Here is a 17,339-nt window from a genome sequence, read left to right on the forward strand (position 1 = left end):
CCTTTTCAGGGCCGTTGGAGAAATGACTCCGGGATGCAGATTTAGCAGGTAAGGGCTTTTCTTCTCCTATTCTCTTCCTTTCTCCCCTTGCATGTGTTCCAGGGTGCTGGCAGGCGTGGCTGAAGTCAGGATGCAGGAGCTGACACGGTGAGCGTCCAGCTGCTAGGTGCAGAACAACGCAAAGCATGTGTGGCTGTTCGGGTGGGGTTTAAATAGCCTTGGAAGAAGTTCCTGGTATGTATCCTTCCACCAATCAGGTATGTATCCTTCCCCGACCACACCCGGGTGGTGAAGTAGTCCTACAGGTTAAGTAGTCCCATTCAGGCCTCAAGAGGGCCTGGATGAAGCAGCAAGGTCTGCATCAGGTAAGTGTGCACCCAAGCACTTAAACACATATCCTCTTCTATGAGCCTGGCGCCTAAGGCGCCAGGATTGGGGTCCGCTATGAGCCTGGCGCCTAAGGCGCCAGGACTGAGTCCAAAGGGCCCCGACTTGGGCCCGCTGAGATTTCCCTGGGGAAAATGATGTCTGCCTCTGGGGTTGCTGGGCCCGGCCTGGCTCCTTAGAGGTAGGCATCATGACAGTACCCCCCCTCAAGGCCTCTCCCAAGGTCTTTTCCTCCGGGGGTTTTGGTTTGTGCGGGAATCTTCGATGGAATCTTTGGAATTAATCGTGGTGCGTGAACATAGTTACTGGGTTCCCAAGATCTTTCCTGAGGTCCATATCCTTTCCAATCAACAAGATAGAAGAGTTTCGACTTAACTATCTTGGAATCTAAAATGTCTTTCACTTCGAATTCTAATTCTCCATCAATTTGGACAGGGCCTGGGGGCTCAGACAGTCTGGTTCCAGGTTGTACTGGTTTTAGAAGAGATGCGTGAAAAACGGGATGAATCCGAATGTTGGATGGTAAATCGAGTTTAAAGGCCACTGGGTTGATAATAGCTTTGATGGGGTAAGGCCCAATGTATCTGGGATTAAAGTTCGCTGACCCTTGAGGGGTAGATGTTTAGTTGCTAGCCATACCTGATCTCCTACTTGGTAAGGAGGAGTTTTACTTCGGTGCAAATCAGCGTTTTCTTTATACTTTTTCTTGGCTTGCTGTAAGTGGGTTGTAGCTTCTTTGAAGGCTTGGGTTATTGTGGAATGTAGGTGATTTACTGCAGGCATCTCCAGGGTCAGAGGTGGATCTAGGTCAGAGGTCCGAGGATGGTGACCATACAGGGTATAAAAAGGAGTCTGTCCGGTTCCAGAATGCACTGAATTGTTGTATGCATATTCTGCAATCCAAAGGATGTCCTTCCAATTCAACTCGGATTGGTGTAACATGCACCGCAGATATTGCTCGAGAGTCTGATTGGTTCTCTCAGTTTGTCCGTCGGTCTGGGGGTGGTGGCTGGTGGATAACCGCACGTCTATTTGTGCTAGCTGGCAACATTTCTTCCAAAAGTGGGAGATAAATTGACTTCCACGGTCTGAGACTAATATGGAAGGGAAACCATGTAACCGCACTATATTTTCCATAAATTCCTTGGCCAAGGTGGAAGCTGACGGCAATCCTTTTAAAGGGATAAAATGGGCCATTTTGGAGAATAGATCCACTATTACGAGAATCGTGTTGTAACCACCACAAGGAGGCAGGTCAGTTATAAAGTCCATTGACAAGGTGTGCCAAGGTGCTGGTGGAATGTCCAAAGGTTGAAGTAGGCCGGCTGGCCTTTTCTTTTGACTCTTATTTTGGGCACAGATTCCGCAAGACAACACAAATGACTTTATGTCTTTTCTCCAAGAAGGCCACCAGAAGTGGCGTTTGATCTTTTCTTCTGTTTTCGCGATACCGGGGTGTCCTTCCATTAATGATTCATGATGACGGGTAATGACAAGTTCCTGCAATTCTTTACTTGGCAGAAATAACCGCTCTTGGAAGTAGGGTAAATCATCCTTAACGGTGTAGTGAGGACCCTTTTGACTCCATTCCAGTAAGGCAGAAGAGTCAAAAAGCTGTTTTACTTGAGCTTGGATGTACTCAATGGTTTGCAATGAAGTCAAGCCCAGAATTCTTTGTTCCGGTATGATTGGCACAGGTTCTAAACTCAAATTGGGTTCTTCCATGCCTATCCGGGATAAGGCATCTGCCTTACCATTCTTGCAGCCAGGGCGATAGGTAAATACAAAATCAAATTCCGCAAAGAATAAAGCCCATCGGAGTTGTCGCGAAGATTGAGCTTTGGCCGTCTTTAAATACTGCAAATTTCTGTGGTCCGTAATTACGGTGATGGTGTGTCTTGCACCGAGAAGATAGTGACGCCAAGCCTTGAAAGCTGATTTAATAGCCAGTAGTTCTTTGTCGGTAATTGCGTAATTGAGTTCAGGTGGAGAGAATTTTCTGGACCAAAAGGCTACAGGGTGTAGTTGGTTAGTTTCTGGGTCTCTTTGCGACAGGACAGCTCCCATGGCCGAACTGGATGCATCGGTTTCCACGATGTAAGGGAGATCTGGGCGCGGGTGCTTCAATACAGGTGCAGAGGTGAATTTGGTTTTCAGGTCCTGAAAGGCTTGTTCAGCCTCAAGAGCCCATTCAAAGCGTTTATTTTTCTTTAGGAGAACTGTGATGGGTTGAACAGTTCGAGAAAATTCCGGGATGAACCTTCGATAGAAATTGGCAAAGCCAAGCATGCTTTGCACTCCCTTCACAGGGCTAGGAGATGGCCATTTGAGAATGGCGTCCACTTTCCGCGAGTCCATTCGGATTCCTTGAGGTGTCAGGATGAATCCGAGAAACTCCACTTCTGTGGTATGAAAAACGCATTTTTCGAGCTTGGCAAATAATTTGTGCTGGGGCAATTTCTCAAGAACTGCCCTAACATGGTTTCTGTGATCAGATTCTGAGGAGGAATACACCAGGATGTCGTCAATATAAACGATGACACAAACATTGATAAGTTCCCGAAGAACATCATTCATGAAGTACTGAAAGGTGGCAGGTGCGTTGCACAAACCGAAGGGCATTACTTGATATTCGAAGAGCCCAAATTTGGTGCGGAATGCAGTCTTCCACTCGTCGCCCTCTTTTATACGTACCAGGTGGTAAGCTCCTCGGAGATCTAGCTTGGTGTACACACGAGAATCTTTTACTTGGTCGATAAGCTCAGGTATCAGGGGCAAAGGGTAACGATTCTTAATCGTTATCTGATTTAGGGCGCGGTAGTCAATACAGGCCCTAAGGTCTCCTTCCTTTTTAGGTACGAAGAACAAAGCGGAAGAGACTGGTGACTTTGATGGGCGAATGAAACCATTGGCCAGGTATTGATCCAAATACTGGCGCAAATGCAGGTTCTCAGGTTCAGTAAGAGCATAAATCCTACTACAAGGTAGTTGTGCATTGGGTACCAAGTCGATTTGGCAATCGTAAGATCGATGGGGAGGTAAGGTGTTAGCCTGCTCTTTCTGAAAAACGTCTTGAAATTCTTGGTATTCAGATGGTAGCTGTACAGGGGTGGAAGTTACAGAGGCTAGACCCATAGCTGGATTCCTTGGGTAACAGGTTGGTTCACAATCAGGAAAAGTTATCTTCTTTGCTCGCCAGTCTATTCTCGGATTATGTGTTTCTAACCAAGGGATTCCAAGAAGTACTTGAAATTGTGGGGAATTGATCACATCAAACACGATTGCTTCCCGATGTCCGTCCTGACTCACCAGAGTGATTTCAACTGTGGAATGCGTTACAGGCCCTGAGGCTATTTCGGTTCCATCAACTGTAGTAATTACATCTTGGGTTACTTTCGGGCGGAGAGGAAGCTTAATCCTGGAAGCCAATTCACGGTCTATGTAATTTCCAATAGCTCCACTGTCTATGTATGCTTTTATAGCATGCAACTGCTGAGGCTGTTTTGGGTTCACAAGCACCATTGGCATGACAAAATGCGAGGTCAAAGAGTTTGTTTTCAAGCTCGGCAAGCGGACACCTACGCTTGTCGGGCTAGGTCGTTTCCCGAACCAGGTGTCAATAACTCGTTATCAGTGGCTCCAACCACCTTCTTGGGTGGTTTAACTGCACAACTTTGAAGAAAGTGACCGGAAGTTCCGCAATACAGACAAAGTTGCATTTGTCGCCTTCTCTCTCGTTCCTTCTGCGTTAATGGTCCTTTAACACTGCCAATTTGCATAGGTTCGGAAACGTCAGTACTCTTGGAGTTAACGTGGGTCTGGATAGGTACTCTGGTTTCATACTTGAGCCGATCTGCTTTTCTATTTTGAAGTCTGTGATCAAGTTGAACCACTAAGTCTATGTAGTCTGCGCAGGCCTGGGGTGGATCTACTATCTGAGCTATAACATCTTTAAGCTCTCCGCGCAGGCCTCGATGAAACAATGTGATCCTTTTATTTTCAGGCCATCCGGTTTCCACAACTAGTCTATTAAAGGTGGCGATATAGGACAAATGATCCTGATTACCTTGTCGTAAGGATAGCAGTTCGTTGTCAAGGGCCTGTCCCTGCGAGTGTCGAGCGAACAATCTTTCCATGCTGGCCTGGAAGCCCTGGAAATCCCGGAGAATGGGATCATCCTGATTTACCAATGGAATAGACCAATCGGCAGCACAGCCACTGAGGTAAGATAGTACAAAGGCTACTTTGGTCTGGTCGTTGGGGAAGGCCCCGGGCCTGCATAAAAAGTGTAAACGGCATTGGTTCATAAAAACGGCATATTTCTTGGGATCCCCCGCAAAACGTTCCGGCGGGGCCAAAGGCATGTGTCCAGGTAGATTGATTTGTACCGGGTTATTCGAACCCATTGTTGTAGAAATATCTCCGGAAACAGGTAAAGGAGTGTGCTCTGCCTGGCCCTGCAATAACCTTTTGGCCAGATCATCAGTTCTTTCCTTGGATAGGATTAGTTCCCTTCTGAGAGCATTAGTCTCCTGGCGGGCTGAGTGCACTTCTGCCCGTAATTCCCCTAAAAGATGGGCCAGCTGATCTGTCTCGGAAGTCTCCATAGCGCCCAGGTTGGAAATTGTGGTAAGGCTTCGCGTTCTGTAACGCTCACCTGGTTCCCACAGAAGCGCGGCGTCGAAGGCGCAGAACTCTGAAGATGGACAGGAAGGGCCCCTCTATTCTGGCTTCCCTGGCTCGTTGGATACCCTCCTGTGCGTGAAAAGGGAGTATTACCAACTGTGGAACAATGCTCAAGCCTCCCACTCCCTTCCGACCCTCCACGATACCTCCTTGACGATTCCCACGTGAAGCCTCACCTTAGGGTTTGGCAGGATGAGCTCTCCATCCTGCTTCTGATGCAGGGGCGCGTTGAAACCCAGTTACTTCACTGGATAGTGGATTGAATGGAGTTCAGGTAAGCTTGACTGTTCAGGTAAGGCGCTGTAAAAGTTCTGTTCAAAAGTTCAAGCTTAATAATAATGTTCGTTGTCTAATTGCAGCAAGCGCTAATGCTTGTGTCTTTTTCCCCTTAGGGGCCGGGGTTCGGAGTGCCGGAGATATGGCGCCGACCCGAAGTGAAACAGTTCTGGATGAGCGCTCAGGTAATGTCTTTGCATTCGCTCATTCAATGTCTTGGTCTTTTTTCCCCATAGGGGCCGGGGTCCGGAGATGCCAGGAAGCGGCAGGACCCGAAATGCAGTGGGAATAATCCAACAGGTAAGACTTAAAAGGAAACTGAGCTTTCCTTATTCCTTTTCTCCCTCTCACCTTTGTTCTTGTCTTTTTTCCTCTAGGCGCCGGGGCGTAGCTGAATCCGGAAGATCGCTGCTGAAGATGGAAGTGCCTTGCAAAGGTGAGTAAAATGCTGCGCTGCAGCGATCGAAACGAAATGCCTTTAAAATGATGTCTTCCTTTTCAGGGCCGTTGGAGAAATGACTCCGCGATGCAGATTTAGCAGGTAAGGGCTTTTCTTCTCCTATTCTCTTCCTTTCTCCCCTTGCAGGTGTTCCAGGGTGCTGGCAGGCGTGGCTGAAGTCAGGATGCAGGAGCTGACACGGTGAGCGTCCAGCTGCTAGGTGCAGAACAACGCGAAGCATGTGTGGCTGTTCGGGTGGGGTTTAAATAGCCTTGGAAGAAGTTCCTGGTATGTATCCTTCCACCAATCAGGTATGTATCCTTCCCCGACCACACCCGGGTGGTGAAGTAGTCCTACAGGTTAAGTAGTCCCATTCAGGCCTCAAGAGGAACTGGATGAAGCAGCAAGGTCTGCATCAGGTAAGTGTGCACCCAAGCACTTAAACACATATCCTCTTCTATGAGCCTGGCGCCTAAGGCACCAGGATTGGGGTCCGCTATGAGCCTGGCGCCTAAGGCGCCAGGACTGAGTCCAAAGGGCCCCGACTTGGGCCCGCTGAGATTTCCCTGGGGAAAATGATGTCTGCCTCTGGAGTTGCTGGGCCCGGCCTGGCTCCTTAGAGGTAGGCATCATGACACATATACACCCCCCTACTACACATATCTCAGTAACTTTCCATTTGTCTAGCTTAAATACAGTGTCTGTGGTGTCAATAAATGGCGGGGTTCTGCCCCAGAACATCACACAAATTGGAGTTTGGGCTTGAATTGTAGGCAAAGTTTCCATTTTGAGGGTCCCCACATTTCACATTTCTGTCATCCGGTTACCAAGAGTTATCAGTGTTTCTGTAAAATATATATTTTGCTTCCAATTCAGTTCTCAGAGTGTTGGAGTCCGCCTCCAAGACTTGGGTGGGTCAGTGATCACATGTCTCTTCTGCTGGGAGCTCTTTGTGTACAGTCAACAGTCAACATCAGCATATTCTATTCAAGTGCAAGAGCCTATTGTGTGGTCTCCAGGAGGCTGCCAGCCAGTCTGCCTTCCATCAATCAAGAGGTCATGTGAGATCTTAACTCCTGGTGTGAATCTCTGGAGGTGAGAGGTTTCCCAGCCTTTTGGCCTGTTAATCAAATCAGATTGTCTTCTGGGAACAGCATGCGGTTAAGATTTTAATTAACTCCCAGCCTTTGATGTAAAGGCCTCTCCTGCAACTCCTGACATGCAGTTTCCCTGTCAGAGTTTAGACGGCTAGCGCCGCCTTGAGGTATTTATCGGTACTGCGTCCATTTTTTGGATCAGTCTTGAATGAATGCATTCCAAACAAGAGATTTTACATGGAAGTATATTATCCAGGTTCAGCACATGGCACTGGTGTGGTTCTGCAGTAAAATAATTTTGTGCCCGTTGAAGGAATGAATTCCCAATAGTTGTGGGTTGCTTTTGCAATCGGCATTGCCCCTTTTGCAATGGTTTCAGGCTACTGTGTGTAGCCCAAGGATGGTTTTAGGCAGTGCCCTTCTGTGCTCACAACATAGGCAAACATGGGTGGCACCTATTCTTCATGGATTTTCCTGTGCATTTTCTGGGAAGCTCTGGCCATCATGATGTTTTCAATGCCAGTAATGCACAGTTTTTCTGGTAGGGCTCGGATGCATGGGTAAAAACATCACCCAAGCCCCCCTCTTGTGATGGCCATTCTGTTTCACTGATGGAACTTGCAAGATCTGGGATGTTCTCCTCATCTTCTTCTGGTAGATGGCACAGTTCAGCATCTTTTTCTCCATCCGGTCGGATTGATCGGTTCTCCTCGCTGGTCCTGATGGGAAGATTGGGAGGTACCCCCGGCCCCTCGGGTCTCTGCTCCCGGTCTCCGGATCGTCCTCCTTGGCCAGTCTCCAGGTTTTCTTTCTCCTAGGACGACAAAGGAAGAGCGGCAATACCTATTCATGGACATTTCTCCCCCACCATTGATATAGTGGGGTGGTATATATATTTTAGAACTCAACCGATATGAACATGCACATTTTTTTAAATTAAGAGACAGGAACACATACATTTGAGAAACACAGAATTTGATAAGCTATATGTAGGATCTTTTAGGGTTGAAATTGAATTAGTCTGGAGCTGTACCCTCTGGGTTTGCAGAGGACTCCTCCAGTTGCTGCAAAGTGTGCCTGGGATGGAAACACTTCAACTGGTTTATGTGGACCCACTTGTCTTCCCCCTCTGCCAAACCGCGTTTGGGGATGCAGATATTGTAGGCCACAGAGGAAATCTTGTCTATAATCTCAAAGGGTCCCTTCCATGTAGGCAAAAATTTGCGCTGTCTTGCCTGGTTTCTTTGGAAGTTATATAGATAGGCCCGATCACCCACCTTATATTCCTTTCGGGTAGCTTTTAAATCATAGTGGGTCTTCATGCTCTCGGCTGATCTTTCTAGATTCCGCTGAGCATAGACAAAAGCATGCTGAAGGTGTTTCCTTAAATTCTCCACATACTCATGAGTTGTGGAGGCATTTATCAGCGTTTGCTCTTGGGTTCTGTAGAGCAAACCCTGGGGAAGCACCATCTTGCGTCCAGTCATCAACTCAAATGGTGACATTTTGGTTGCAGATGAAGGGGTAGATCTGATGGCCATTAGGACCAGAGGTAATCGGATATCCCAACTTGGCCCAGAATCTGCCACAAACTTCTTTAATATGCTCACAATGGTTTGGTTATATCTCTCTACTGCCCCAGAAGAAGCTGGCCGGTAAGCAATATGTAACTTCCTTTTGACCCCCAGTATCTCCCACATCTTTGTCATTACTTCACTGGTGAAGTGGCTACCCCTGTCTGACTCAATCCTTTGAGGTAGACCAAAACGGGAAAAGATGTCGTTAATCATCAGGGCAGCTGCTGTTTCTGACTTGCAGTTTGGGGCTGGGAGACATTCCACCCACTTGGTAAACAAGCATGTAACGGTCAACATGTACTTGTTTCCTCTAGACGAGCGAATCACAGGGCCTATAAAGTCGATTTGCAAATCTGACCATGGCAGTGTCATCCCCCTCTTTTGGAGAGGTGCACGGTGTGTGAGAGATGATGGCTGAAATTGTGCACACACAAGGCAGCCCTTCAAGTATTGGTCGAGGTCCTGCCCCATGTGTGGCCAGTATGCAACCTCTCTTAAGATTTCCAGTGTTGTGTGAAACCCCCTATGACCGGCGGTGGCCGCATCATGGGCGTGACTTAACATCAGGCTTCGGAATGAGGTAGGAACCACCCACTGATCGTGGCCAGCTTTGGATTTCCTTACCAGCAAACCGTCTTGGAATCGGAACATTTTTGGACATTTCATCAACACTCTTAGGTCCTCTTTCCCAATGTAATCGGTATCCGTCAGGGGAAAGTTCTCAGGGTCCTCAAGGTGTTGGTAAAACTGACCAATAATTGGATCCCCCTTCTGAGCTGTAATTAAATCAGCATTAGGGGTCTCCTTACTCCATTGTGCAGTTGAAAGATCTTTGTGAGCATTTGTCTGGGACCTAGTGATAGCAGTGACCTGGATTTACCCCAACAGGGACTCTATTTCGATTAGATCCCCTTGGATGGCCCCGGTTTTGGCCAGCTGATTAGCTAAGTCATTTCCAGTTTTGTCTGGTCCCTCTACTTTGGAATGACCCTTGATCTTTTTCCAGTAAATGGTCATCCCATTCGATGTGACCAGATCATCAATGTTTTGGATTAACTTCCCATGTTTCAAGGGTTTGTTATTAGCACATAACATGCCTCTGGTTTTCCAATTAACCAGGTGCTCCACGAACCCGTTCCGTACATAATCAGAATCTGTGATTATGACCAGTTCATGGAGTTGATGCTGGACAGCAGTGAGGATGGCCTGCTGCACAGCCATCAATTTTGCCACCTGACTACTTCGGGGACCAATTTTGTATCCAGCGGAGGGTTCCGGAAACTCCTTCACCCAGGCATTCCCTACGCCGGCCACCAGTTCTTTCTCCCCGTTGTTTTCAACATGGTACGAGCATCCATCCACATAGACAGTGGGCATTCCCTCACACTTGTCCTCTTCAAAGACTTTGTGTGGGGAATTAAGGTATGCCTCCGTGTTGTCCTTGATTTTTAGACTTTTGTCCTTGAGACAGTTTTCTCTGGCACAATCATGCAAGTCTGCCAGACCTGGCACGAGGGGACTCTTCTTGTTTTGGCCATATCTGACCTCCACATGGTCAATGTAGGGCAGAGGCCATCGGGAAGTATGGACCCGTTTGTTGAGCTCCCTGAGGTCAGCGCAGAGTCTCCACTGGCCGTTTGGCTTCAATATTCCCAGCACCAGATTATTGAAGGTGCTGTGTATTGGACGAATTATTCCCCGGGACTCAAGGTTCTTAATTATTTCAGTAAGGGACTCCATGGATGCGAGAGGCAAACAATATTGCTTCACAAACACTGGAGTCATTCCAGGGTCCGTGGGAATTGTTGTTGTGTGGATGTCGGTGCGACCACAGTCATATGAGTCTCCCGCAAAGAGATCTTGGCAATCCAAGAAAACTTGTTTCAACTTTTGCTTCTGTTCCAGAGTCACACAGGCATCAGCTAGGTTGACTCTCTCTTCCACCATCTCCCTGAAGCTTGGAAAGACTTCTGGTTTGGCTATTTCAGCGGCCTCCTCCAGCTGGGTGGAGAAGTCCCTGGTCAGAGTGCTGATTTGGACTGGAGGCTTCAGGTGGGTAAGGCAGCCCTCATGGACCTGGAAAATCACCTCATCCCTCCTGAAGTCACAATTCACATCTTCCTTACCATAAGGGCAAGAAGTGTACACCAGGAAGCTCCCCCCATGCCGGGTGAAAATCCTGTCTGGTGTTGTATTGTCATCACTGTCACTGTCAAAACAGTCCTTGGGGATTGGTCCTAACAGTTCATTTCCTAAATCAATGGAAAAATGTCGGTCATCAACCGCTATTCCAATAATGGTGCCTGCGGCTAGAGTAATACTCTTTCAGTCGCTGTTATCCACCTCTATTGGAATGGTGTCATGTTCTATGTTGACTAATGGTGTTGGGTTTACCCCCAACCCTTGCTGTTGGAGAGAAGCATTTAGATGTATATAAGCATCAGGGTTTTGCAATTTGTGTCCTCTTTTAACATTCACTTCCAGGGAGAATTGTCGGGTCCTTTCTGGGATGGTGACTAAATCTTTTATCTGAATTTCAACTGCATAAGGTAGCAATTGAGCTGACCTAAATGATTTTTCTGGATCATCTAAGCCCATGGGATTATCCGCTAATCGGGACCAAGCTTTGAAGTTTATTAGGTCCAAACTAATGGCAAAGCGATTGAGAATGTCACTGCCTAAGTAAAAGGCGGCAGTGACGTCTCGCACGACCCAACAATTATGGACTATGCTCTTGTTGCCAATGGAGATTTTGAGCATACACCTGCTTGGCAGGAGATGTTTGGAATTAGGTGCTTCCAGGTCCATTTCCCATTTGTCTATCAGTTTGACTGTGGGAATGGCTGGATCTTTTGGGAGTTGGCGGAACATGGCTTCGCTGATTAAGCTCTTACCGTTGTTCACATACACTCGAGCGAGAACAGGGTCCTTCCCATCATTTAACTGGACAGGGATGAACAACTGCTCTCCAATTTGCTGAATATCAGCCAGGCTCTGAGCTGATTTCACATCTTTCTGGACAATAGGAGTGGGAGTTTCTGATTGTGGATTAGTAAAGAATTTCAGGGTGTTTCCTTCCAGTGTGGAATACCACCTTAAACTGGAAGGAAGGTTGATTTTCAGAAATAGAGAGGACCCCCCATCACCAGTCTGTTGTCCTACTGCTATTACTGTCACGTCTGGAGTTTGGTTGTTCTGGAAGTGAAATTCTACTTGGTCAGCTTTTTGTTCAACCATCTGGCAGGTGCCGTTTAAACTAACATGGCTGACACTCTGTTTTAATTTTATTGGTCGGCCAGTCTGGGTCCAGAGGACCTTGTTTACACAATCTATTAGGGGTGACAACCTTCTCAGGAGGTCATTCCCTAGTAAACAAGGGGTGCCCTCTGGAGTCACTACTATGACCGGGTGTTTCACCTTGTGTCGCCCAATTTTAATGTCCAAGTCTGCAGTCCCCTCAACAGGAATTTCCTTCCCGTCACAGTTCTGCAGTTGTCCAGGAAGAGAGGTATGAGGAATACAGTAATTCTCCCCCCTTCCGGCATTTAGTTCCTCAAAGGCCCTTTTGGACAGAAGGGTAGCTTGGGATCCAGTGTCCACCAGTGCCAAAATTGTACCCTGCCCCTGTACTTGTACCGGGGCATAGTATCTTCCCTCCTTCTCCTCAAGGGGGCACAGATAATGCACATTTTTGGACAACTGGTGGGCTAACTTTCTGGTTTTGGACATTGCTAGTGAAGAGATTTGGGCAGAATTCTGTGGAGAGCCTTGGGAATTTGAAAGAAAAAGTTGGCAACTGGAGATCAGAGCCATCGTGGGTTCCCCTGGTTCCGGTTCTGGGCCGCCCCCCCCCTTTTTGGAGGTAGTCACCAGGATGGGTTTGAACCAGGGGATTTCGGTATTGTGGGTTGTGGGATGAGATGATGGGCGGCGGTAGCTCAGTCTCCATATCTCCCCAGTCTGAATTGACATCCTTTGGGACCCATTTTTCCTTGGGAGGAGTTCCCCCATCTCTGAAGGAGAAGATCCTTTTCCCAGGATCTTCTGAGGATCCCTCTCCCTCAAATTGGAAGACCTGTACCTCCTCCACAAAGTGGGTCTGTTTGGATCCTTTGTTTCTCTTACCCCCCCCCCTCTGCTCCTTTGGTGGCAGACTTTCAGGGGTAGGAGATTTTGTTTCCGGTTCCTGGTTTTCCAGGGGCTGTTTACAAGTTGGGAAGGAAGCTTCCTCCAAGGCTTTACACCCCCCTTCCCCTTGTGCCTCCTCCCTGGGAACCGGTGTGATATCGGGGTGCTGCCCCGTCATTGTTCTGGAGCACCAGGTCCAGAGTTTGGGGCATTCTGCGGTGGCATGCTCATCTGAGGGTTCTGTTGAGCCCTCAGTATGTGACCCAGATCTCGTGCCATATTTTGGACCTGGCGCTCAAGTTGTGAAACCCGCTCAGGCTGATACGGGGCTCTATTTTCTCCCCTGGGCTGATCCCGGGAAGAGTAGCTATCCCTTCTCTGGTAGTACCCCTGGTTGGGAAGATTTTGGTACCCCTCCACCCTTGGCCTCCCTTCTCCCGGATTAGGTTGTCTGGTCTCAGGGAATTGGGGAATGAAGGATGGATGATTTTGGGGCTGGAAATTGGGTGGATACCTGGGGAAAAAGTTCTGCCCAGGATTTGGTGAATTTCTGCCCTCCTGGGGGTAGTTAGGAGGGAAGTTCCCCGGGTCAGGTGCTTGGCTGGATCCCCCCCTTGGGCTGGAGGAGTCCACACATAACCCAGGATTGGTCGGTTTCCCTTGTAGCGGGGATTTACATAGTCAGGGGGGGCGGGGGACCCCATTTGTGGGACTACCTCCTCGACTCCCTGTCTGTGACTGGCCCGAGGGCCTTCTGGGCTGTGAATTATTTGGTGCAGGCAGGTTTTTAGGCCCCCCATCTCCAAATCTAAAACGGGGGCAACCTTTACCTCTGCCACCTTGGCAGCAGCAGGGGTGCTGTTGGTTTTGGGGTTTTTCGGCGCGTTATTTTTATTTTCGATAGGCTTCTGCACCTCATAGATCCGGGTAGCCTGTTCAATGACCCAGTCTAAAGATCTTTTCTCATGAAAATCTCTCACGAGCTGGGTCATTATATACTTAGGGAGAGCATGGAAAAATGTATTGACAAACTCTTTGCTGTCTGTGCGCACCCTTCTGGTGGTCTGCGCAAAAGCACGCTTTAATTCTTGCACAAACTCTTGTGGGGCCTTATCCTCCCCACATTGCAAATTGTAGGCTGCCTTGCGAGCCTCTTGGGGATTTCTGTGCACAGAAAAATGTTTCAAGATGGCCGCCTTATAGGTGGACCATCTTAAATGATTTTGGTCCTCCAGCCCCGCAAAGAAACTGGAGTATTCTGGGGAGAATGTCCATTTGACGTACTGGATGCAGCTACTGCTGTCCTTCAAATGGAAAGTCTCCATCATTTGCTCATAGAGCTCCAAGTGTTCCCAAACGGAATACTTGGCGTTCTTATGATAAGGCGTGATGACACTCCTTATTGCCTTGATCTGCTTTAAGGGGTCCTTAAGCAAGGCCCTTTTTGCCTTATTGGCCTTTTTGGTTCGGGTAACCCTGGTCCATTCATCCTCTGACTCAGAGGCACTGCTCCCAGAGGTTCCTGTCTGATCTTCCAGGTTTTCCCGGATTCTGCGAGCCTGGGAATGGCTGGCAGAATGTGGGGACCTGGTCTCCTGTGTCCTGCGCCGTTCAGAGGAGTCTTCAGATTCCTCCTTGCTGCCAGGATTTGATGGGTACCCCCCCACTGACCTAACTGGGCAGAAGTTTTCAGGATGCCCTTAATGGGCCTACTCTCCTGGGTTTCCCCACTAAATTGCACTGTGCTTGGGTGCCCATACCCGGATGCCCGCCCCTCCATTCCTGGGAGGTACTGGCCTATGAGCCCCATACTTCTGGTTGGATAGTAATCTGCCATCCCTGTGGCCCGGTGCTCATGTGCGCGAGGGGACATGGGGGTGGCAGAGTCCAGGGACTGGGAGAGATGAAGGCCTCTGGTACTAGAGCTCCTGAGGTTATGCTCAGGAGTTTCTCTTTCCCAGCGAACCTCATCTCTATCCGCCCCTGCTTCCTGTTGCAATGCAAGAGCCTGCACTTTCAGTTCCTCAGTTAAGGCCTTACTGGACTCTATCAGTGTCTCCTGCATGGCTACCTGTTGCTGGAGCCTATCATTGTGCTGGCAGAGAGCCTCATTCTCTCTCTGTGCCTCCTGATTGGTCCTGGAGTACTGGGCCAGTCTTTGCTGCAGGAGGGTTATCTCCTGAGCTGTGTCCCTATTGGCCTGCTCCTTTCTTGCCAGAGCATCCTCCACCCTCCTGGTGTGCTCTAACAAGTTCTGGTGTTCTTTTTGGAGGTCACCCAGTCCCTGGAGGGCCAGGTGATTTTCTTCCATTTTCCTTTTTAAGTGGCAGACTTCCTGGCCTAAGGTATCCCTTTCCTGACTAAGAGCCTGCATCTGTGCCGCCAGGTCGTCCCTTTGCCTTTGGAAGGTGCCAGCTTTCTGGTGCTCCTGGTCAAACTCTGCCTGGGTATCCAGGTCTTTCAAAATCAGTTTATTGTTCTCTGCCTTCTCCCTATCTAGGTGGCTTTGCAGGGTGACTACCTGCTCGGCACATGCCCTATTGAAATCTAATTGTTGCTCCAGCTTTTTCTGGCTCTGCAGTAGGGAGTCCAAACCTTCTTGGTACTCCTTCTGCAAGGCCAGAAATTTGGTATCCTGGTCCGCTTTTTCCTGTTGCAGCACATCCATATCCTCCTTTATTTTAGTGATGTACTGTCTGCTGTCCTTTTCTGACTCCTGGCTCCTGAGCAGCCTCTGCTCAGGAGAGTCCAGATCAGGTTGGGCCTTCTCTAACGCCATCTGTTGCCTATTTGTCAGATCTTGGCCTTCAGCACATTTGTCCAGTATGGCTCCCATATATAGATACAAATATGCTGCTATCCTGGCAATCTTAATATGTTCATCTTTGGCTTTAGGGGCCATATATAGTTCACTCAGGGCCACATGTAGGGGACCCTGATCTTCCCATTTATCTGACCCTGTTTCAGTGACCTGTTGCGCGATTGCCTGCAACCAGACTGTTTGGTCCGGATGAGTCCACTCACCTCTCACAAATAGCTTATGTAAGAAGTGCTCTCTGGCTATTTTGATGTCTACCAGTGTCGTCATTCTGGAATTTGAGTTCCTTCCTTCCTTACAGAAGTTTGTATTTTATTTTTGCAAAACAGACCGTTTCCTTAGAGCGTTCCTTTGAGGAGTGCTTTACAGCGTAACACAGCGTGGTGATCCGACCGGATGTATGTCTCCTGCCAGTTAGCACACTGTATTAATCTGCACAAGTGATAAATCTAACCCAGAATATCCCGGCTCGAGCCCCCACCTTGTAAGAGGATTCAATTCAACACTACAGCTAAGTCAATGCCTAGTCTGGGATACTGAATGGAAACCCTTATTGATATATCTTTATGTCCAGTTCATGAGTTCTGGATGACTACCCCTATATAATACCCCTCTCTTAGAATCCCCCTGACCCCACTGAGCCAAGAAGTAGTTCTATTTTGCAAGTTTAAAAGGTTTATTTGAGAATTTAAACGATATATATATATCACACTTTATAATAAATTAATATCTGATAGTACACTTAGACATATGATGTTGATCAACAATGGGTAATCTGGCACTAGCACACTTCTTTACAATAAATGAGGAGTTAGTATAGGATGGATAAAGTAGCAAAACTACTTTTATGATTTCAAGGGAAAAGCAATGAGGAATAAAATGCAGTACAGAAATACTTGATATGATTTTAGCAAAAGATAAAATAATCACTTTTTCTCGGGCAATTCACCCCCCTCCCTTATGCAATGTAAGACATGGAAGTAGATGGAAAGAGGAGAACACAGTTCTCAGGAATGCAATTAAATACAATACGAAATTCAGTTCCCCCCCAGCAAGTTTAGAGAAAACCGGTATGAGTTTTAAAACACAGGCCCAAAATGCTTTTTAAATGTGATGGCAATGGATGAAAAATATGCTGGAAATGCTTTTAATTCCCTTTAGGAGGTTCAGGGGGAGTGGTAGCTACTTGGGATGAGTTCAGGCTCACTTTAGCAATGATTCAGGGATGGTTCTTAAGATGCAAACGAATTTTAGCAGTTCAGGCAAAAGCAGCTATCTTTTTACAAGTAAAGAAATCGGGCCAAATCACAAATCGCGGCAAAATTTGCGAGTGCGTGAATCGTGATTGTGTAAGTAAATGTATAAGGAGTATGAAGTCGTTTCTAGGCTTGTTGGAAAGCTTAGATTCTAAGCTTTCAGAGGAAAGTTAAACCAAGTTCGGATCTGTCAGGTTTTGGACTTCGGTTCCGGTCTCGTCACGGACGGTCTCTGCGCACAGCGTCTGGTCTCTGCTCTGCTGGTCTGGTCTGGCACTGGTCTGGTCTGTACGGATACAGCGGTCTCTGCACGGCTCCTGGATCTCTGCACTGGTCCTGGCAAAAGTTCTTGGCAAGGGATTCAAGCAGCTCACCCGGCTGTGAGTAGCTTGCAGTGATTTGAGGCCTGTTGCAGAGAACTCAGCTTGTGGTTTTAGGCCTCTGATTTAGGTTCTAAAGTATAAATTCTAGGTTCTGGAGTATGTAGCTGGAGTCAGTCTGGAATTGGTATCTTCTGGATGTTGTGTGGACCGGCAAAGCTTCCCGCAAGAAAATGGAAAATGAAGTCTTCTCTAGATTTCAGTGGTCCCTTTTTATGTGGTTTGAAAGTGGGTGGAGAGGCTAGCTTTCTAGGCCCAACCCCTTCAGAGTTCTGATAGGTTGGAGAATTCTTTG

The sequence above is a fragment of the Ambystoma mexicanum genome, chromosome 1p (genome assembly GCF_040938575.1).
Source record: "Ambystoma mexicanum isolate Mex_15411 chromosome 1p, UKY_AmexF1_1, whole genome shotgun sequence".
NCBI classification, from domain to species: domain Eukaryota; kingdom Metazoa; phylum Chordata; class Amphibia; order Caudata; family Ambystomatidae; genus Ambystoma; species Ambystoma mexicanum.